Here is a 6961-nt window from a genome sequence, read left to right as displayed (position 1 = left end):
AACACAAAAAAATGTTAACAATTGTATTAATTTTGTGTTGTAAACTCATTTTGTTATTCGGATTGTGAACTCTCGCACATATTCGTGATTTTCAAAATATGAGGGAAAATAAACGTAAGTTGGCCTAGCTAGGCTTAGATGAGAGAATTGAGAATAAACACAATCGGTCGAGTTTCATTGTTAGGATTGTGTCGTGTTAGTCACTGACGACATGTCGATTAGGTATCCAACACCTGAGTGCATGACTCAAATCAACGCGTCAACATGGTTTTTTTTCTTCGTAATTAAATAAATATGATAGATCACGTCAAAAGGAGTATATCTATGAAATAGATACAATTGGAATGTGAGTACGTCGATTAACTACGTACTAATTACCTATTGGAACATTAATTACATCTCCCATATTATTATGTAACACACCAGCACACAAAATACAGCACAGCCACACAGTACATAACAATGGCAACACCATGTTCACTCAAACCGGATGTTATTTTACTTCCTGGTCAACCGGACGAAGGTCAGTTGCATTGTAGCTGGAGCACACACATTACAGGGGGTTCAAACCTCAGCTACGCTTTGATTCCCACGGCGGTTAGCATCACCCAACATCATCAAGATCCAGTTGATTAAGTGATTATTCACGACCTCACCTTCCAATACAACATTCTGTTCACCAAAATATGTACAAGTCAAAGGGTTGAGAGCCAGCCTCAGACAATGTACACACGACATACACAGATAAAGGGTATCACGGGCGAAATTAACAAAGTAAGATTTAATAAAGATTGAGGATCAAATGGAGAGTCATAGAAGTGGGGACGGTCGGAGCATGTTGGCATCAGAGAGAAAAGTGGGAAGAGGAGGAAAGGAATCAAAAATTTCGCCATTTTTTTGCTTTCACTTTGAATGGAGATGCGTTGAGGTTCTGGCGTGGATGTGCTGCTCATGGCCTGCAAGACCGACATAGCCCCACCAACCGACCTGGCTTCTGACCCCACCTCTCCCTAAAGGCCCGGTCACACCTTGACGTTTTAGCCAGCGATGGCAACGTATTAAAATGTATCTAAAACGCTGGCTTACGTTGAACTTTTGATGTTTTTTTTTTTAAAGATTCGGACGTATTCATAGCGACTTGGTCTTATGTATAACGCATTGGTAACGGACACAGAACGTTTCGTTGTGTTATAGATAACTTATACCAACGAATGCTGAACCTGTTGTCGGCCTACACAACCGATGCCCAACGATAGTCTAACTTAGGCATAGCGCGTTGCACGCATCGCCGACGATGTCATGACGTAGCCTATTAAAAGGCTGACGCACAACGATTCGAATCATAACTGCCGTAGAAATGGAAGTGTCAACATCGCGGTCACACCTTGGCAATCTTGCCAGCGTATGCCGACCAAAGAAAAATGTGTCTAAAACGTTGGGGCACGTCAAATACGGTATGAGTAAGTTTGGTATACGTGAGTAGAACGCTAAAGTACGCTATCATACGTCGTAGTAAGTAGAGTATGTCAAGAAATTTTAAACATGTTCAAAATTTTACGACGTACTCGGCGTATGACACACGTTCCGCATGCGATGGGGATAAGTTTTACACACGATATGTGGATGCTTACACACGTCCACAAAGGCTACTTATAAGCTACTCATAAGTCGAAACACGTCGCGGTAATGTCTTTTTTACGCGAAACTTATTTCTAACTTATGTTTGACGTGCTTTGAACCAATTCTTTACGTAGTCCCAACACACATCGACGTATGTAGACGTATTCCAATGACGTCTTCCGGTCGACAAAAAAAAAATTAACGTGTTTCTAGCTAACAACTGCCATATAAAGACGTGTTCCCAGCGGTTTTGGGAATTGGTATATAAAAATGCTGCTCATAAAAGGGAACCCAACAGTGTTTTCGAGTCCTTTTTGAGTCGATGTCCATGTCAGCAGTAACAGTATCAGTATCAGTATTAGTATTAGTATTAGTAGTAGTTTGTTCATGTTGGCAGTAGTAGGTGAGTGTGAGGGGGAGGGTGTGGGTTATGATGGATCGTCCTTGCGTTTAACGATTTAACGATTTAAATGATAAACTCAACGATTTAAATGGCTGCATCTCCACTATTGAAAGTAGACGCTTGCGCTCAACAATTGGATTTTTTTTACACTCAACGACTTTTAAACGGTACCACTCAGCTATTTTCATTGTTTACAATGAACGATTTAAATTGCTGTCACTCGCCTTTGTTTTTTGACGCTGGGGTTTTGAAATTTGAAGCGTTTCTTCTGAACGTGTTAAACCGCTCAAACTCGACTATTTTAACTAGACGCTGCCGATGGACAATTGGAATCATAGCCAAGCTAGACATCTAAGTGTGAACATCCTCGTCATGCCCAAGAAAAGTTTGAAGAATGCTGCAAATAAGTGTCCTGGCCGTGGCCGTGGACGCTGACGCAAGGACGATCCATTATACCGACGTCTTTCAGCCTATGAGTAACTTAAAAGTAACGTCTGTCGATGTGTGGCAACGATCGCGTAACGTGCCAACAACACGTTAATCATAGGTTAGAAATAAGTTTGGGGTACGCTAAACATTACCTCGGCGTGTCTCAACTTATGATAAACTTACAAGTAGCATGTGTTGACGTCTGTCAACGATCGCAGACCGTGCATACAACTTGTGGCCAGCGTAGCGGAACGTGTGAGTCATACGCCGGCATACGTCGTGAAATTTCAAGCATGAAAAAATTTGAGGACAACCAAAAAGTACAACGTTTAAAGCCAACGTACAACGACGTATGGCAGTGTTTTTCAGCGTGCTCTCAATGTTATCAAAACTTACCCACAACGTATTCAACGTGTGCCAGCGTTTTAGAAAAAAAATTCAAAAATCGGCATACGTTGGCTAAAACGTCAAGGTGTGACCGGGCCTTAAGCACAGTTCCCTGGGAGGGGGGGGGTCCACCCAGCAATAACATCTCCATTAGCCCCTCACAGCTTGTGAGTCCATGCTCCAAACGCTGTTTCGCTTTACTTTTTACGGCCTTTGCTCACGACTTCAAGCTTTTCGCACTAACTTATTTATAGTGAGTGTATGAGCTAATGTGTGCTGTGATTGTAGTGATTGGCAATGCATTATTTCCACTCTAATGAACGTGACAATTAACGTGACTCATCTTGACACTGGGAGGCTGCAGGCTGTACATTTTCATCAGTCCTTTTAATTCAATCTGCACTGCAGGCTGAGCAGAGAGAATTGTGGATGACCTGAAAATCTGCCTTTAATTGCCAATTTTTAACACATTTCTCTAATTATATTTGCTAGTTACCCATAACCTATCTTTGGTGTAGAACATGAAGTTACCTTTTGGGAATCCACTGAATACTTGTTAAAAAGCGAGGCTGTAATTACGTAAAATGGTCTGATGGATGACAAGGTATTGCCTAAAGGTATGTGCATACTTGCTTTCTCGCCTGGGTTCGAATCTTGATCTAGCTATAAAATACAATCCTGGTGTTTCACATGCAAGACCAGAGTGCATCAGTGTGTGCTGTCAGTCTGATGGACGTTAACTTGGTGGACTGATACTCCAGCACTCATCGTTGATGGATGATAAAGATCACACTATTTTTCGCAAGGAGTCGGTGAGTTATCTTCAGCACCCTGGCCAAATTACAAATACCTGCCTTACTGACTGTTAGTAAGGCAACGACAAACCACCCTCACCAAGAGTCTCCTTGGGCAGTGCTGACTCTGCGAGAGTTAACGTCCATTGATGTCGAAAATGGTATAAAAAAAAAACGAGAACATTCCGACGTCATTTTTCAAGAACATCAACAGGTGTTAAATAGTATTAATGATCTCGAAAAATGATTACGTTTGTAGGTGATGCCGTCATTGATGATCACAATTGAAAAATAAGTTCACAGTAACCTGAGGCTTTAATTATTATTAATTTGGATTTATTTTTAAAGGCTTGTGCAATTTTATGGCTCCTGAGTAGGGAGTATCTATCATCCATTTACCTTCATTTCTCTCCTTATTTGCAGTGGATAAAAACACTGATGTATTCCCATTATACCGTGGTGTATGATAAGATATTGTGATGGTTATTCCATTCTATTCGGTCGGTGGACTTTGGATAAATAAGTCACATAAACCCATTGTTTGTTGGATGCAAATTGATTCTCTAATGTTCGTCTGCAGGTGATGCTGGCACACGATGACTGCTCCTTATATTCCTTTCAATCAGCACCATGAGACTTCGTAACATCCACAAGCGTTCTCGCACAAAGCACAGCGGTCTTAACATGTGTTCTCGGGGTAAGCTCTTTGATTCAATGCCCTGCTTTCAAATCACCGGGATAACAGTTCATCGTTAGGCCTGACTCGACATCTCAGAGATGTGTGCTGCCATTCTGTCTCAAGACATTATAATTAGAACGGCACTCAGTCGAGCACTGAAGAGTTTGCGGTTTGGATCCCATTGATAGACCGGATTCGGATCTTCATCAGAATCGAATCAATTCGTCCTCGTCACACACCCAACGTGTCCTCCAAATTTCATCCGAATCCATCTACGACTTTTTTGAGATATCGTGCTCACAAACAGACAAACGGGTGAAGACAACCACGTCCACCTTCGGTGGTGGAGGTAATAAAAACAAGAGCAAGAATTGCTTTGTAATACATGTCCACTACCAATGTGATATTTCTAACTCCAAAAAGGGCATAACTCTGTAAAAAAAATAATTGACTAAACGCCCCGAAACTCCATCTTGTTATGGAACTTTTCATAATAAAGGTATGTACCAAGTTTCAGTTGCATATGCTAAAGGGTATGGGGAAAATGTCTGAAAAACCACAGGTGGGACGGACTGACAGGTGGAAAGATGGACAGACGGACATACGGAGACCAAACCTATAGTCCCCGCCGGTGAAATTGGTAGGGGACTAATATAGAGTGTCCTTACAAGGAACTTCAACACAGCAGGAGGTCATTGGGCAAACCAAAGCCTGAACAATGGTTGACAACCTATGGTTGTTAGTCCATGTTTGATCCTTTTTAAAGGCTGAGCATCATGCAAGGAGCAGGTATCATTTAAAAACTCTTTGGTAATGACTCGGCCAGGATTCAAACCTCCAACCTCCAAGACTCAGAGCAAATGTTCTATACAATTATGCCACCGAGTTTGCCACCGTAATGATTGACATCGTGAAGTTTGATTGTTAGAAATTACTGTTGGTCTGGAGCAATTAATTGTTAGGCACAATACAGCACTATCATGGTGTTTAAAAAATAAATAAATAATAATACTAGGCCTCACTTGGAAATTGTTTGAGTCCCATGAGCTGAAACAGTGCAACATATTATGCGAGAGGCCGACAGGAAAGCATTTCATGACTTCAAGCAGTCATATGTTGAGAAATAGACAAAGTCATTCCTGTAAAAATGTTACATAATTGGTTTATTTCTAGTCCTAAATGTTTTAAACCTACATTAGCTGTGATGTGGATGAACTCATTGTGTCAGTGTTCCCACGTCATCATGTCATTCTGTTCCTGACAACAGCCAGAGCCATTTCAGCAAACGTTTCCACACTCCTCCATCACCCCTCCATTTCAACTCCTCCCTCCACTCCCCCACTTAACCCCCACTTAGCTCCCCACAACCACGAGTTACCTCTCATACCACCATGCATTCTGTTAGGATAAAATCAGATCGAATAAGAGTAAACAACTGACTTAATGGACGAGTTTGCAAGAAAACATCTGCACACACACATACACACACACACACACACACACACACACACACACACACACACACACACACACACACACACACACACACACACACACACACACACACACACACACATACACACACACACACACATACACATACACATACACACACACACACACACACACATACACATACACATACACATCATTTCACATGTATAAGTCATGTAAAGGGCAACTGGTATGCTAGACATGGAATGCTAGAACCACTGCATTCTTTTGGACAGAGCTTAGCCAGGTTCTCTGGGGTGTTATCTGATTGTGATAAGCGTTGGATGTGTAAGGGGTGCAGGAGGGTGAGGGAGTGGGGCAGAAGGGGTGGTGGTGGGACTTGTTATTAACACCATGGCAGACTTTATTTTAGACACCTGGGTGATAGCCTAAACGTGGCATACATTAGAAGAAAAAAAACAACATATAACATTTATCAAACAATCATTACATACATTAATCATATGCAGGACACAAAGACTGTGTGCCTCTCGATGAAGTACAAGGACATTAGTACACAATGGACAAACACTTGGTCAGGTGAGTGGGATCTGCAGGTAAATTGAGCCACACCCTGTTTCTTGGAAACAAAATACCTGCTTGATACGAGCATGCCATCTATCAATGGAGCCCATCACTACACTTTTTCTGTTTTGGGACACACTCCACCTGTGCACACGGTGCAAAAACAATATCAACACGAGCGATTATTTGTCATCCCAAGTGAAATTTGACGATTCAAATTGGCAGCATGTTACACTGAAACAGACAAAGACAAAAGCAATACGGTTTCTCTATTCTAGGATAACTGTACGTACTTTATGTTTTAGAGAAATGAATGAAGTCTCATCTGGAGGTTTATGTCATATGGGGTCAACATTCATTTCAAAATGGCCACTGTAGGGTGATTTGAGCAACGGCTCTTGTAGCAACTCACTCTACCAACAAATTCTGGCAAATGTCCATTTTTTTTTCTTTTTCTCGCAAGTTCTGCCTTCTGGTCTTCAGTTGGCTTCATCATGTTGAGGTCATACAAGCTACAAAAACAGACAGGGGTAAAATGTTGTAGATAACATGGAATTAGTAGCAAGCACTAGAGATGTGACAAGTGGCAGGTCAACTCTATCAGTGGCCAATGAATACAGCATTGATAGG

The 6961-nt window shown here is 41.6% G+C and overlaps 1 long non-coding RNA gene across 1 annotated transcript in view; it reads right to left on the bottom strand.

Moving 5' to 3' along the window:
• Positions 1–5993: 5993 nt before the first annotated feature.
• The window catches only part of LOC147023466 (uncharacterized), a 36521-nt gene continuing 35553 nt past the window's right edge, over positions 5994–6961 (bottom strand). Inside the window, exon 3 of the long non-coding RNA XR_015060200.1 lies at positions 5994–6843. This is a non-coding gene — a long non-coding RNA (uncharacterized LOC147023466). The remainder of the gene's footprint in view (positions 6844–6961) is intronic.

Source organism: Eptatretus burgeri, chromosome 7 (genome assembly GCF_056783735.1).
Source record: "Eptatretus burgeri isolate ZD-2024b chromosome 7, Ebu_testis_v1, whole genome shotgun sequence".
Classification (NCBI taxonomy): Eukaryota; Metazoa; Chordata; class Myxini; order Myxiniformes; family Myxinidae; genus Eptatretus; species Eptatretus burgeri.
Note: the sequence above shows the minus strand (reverse complement) of the source record. Positions and strands in the feature narration are given on the sequence as shown.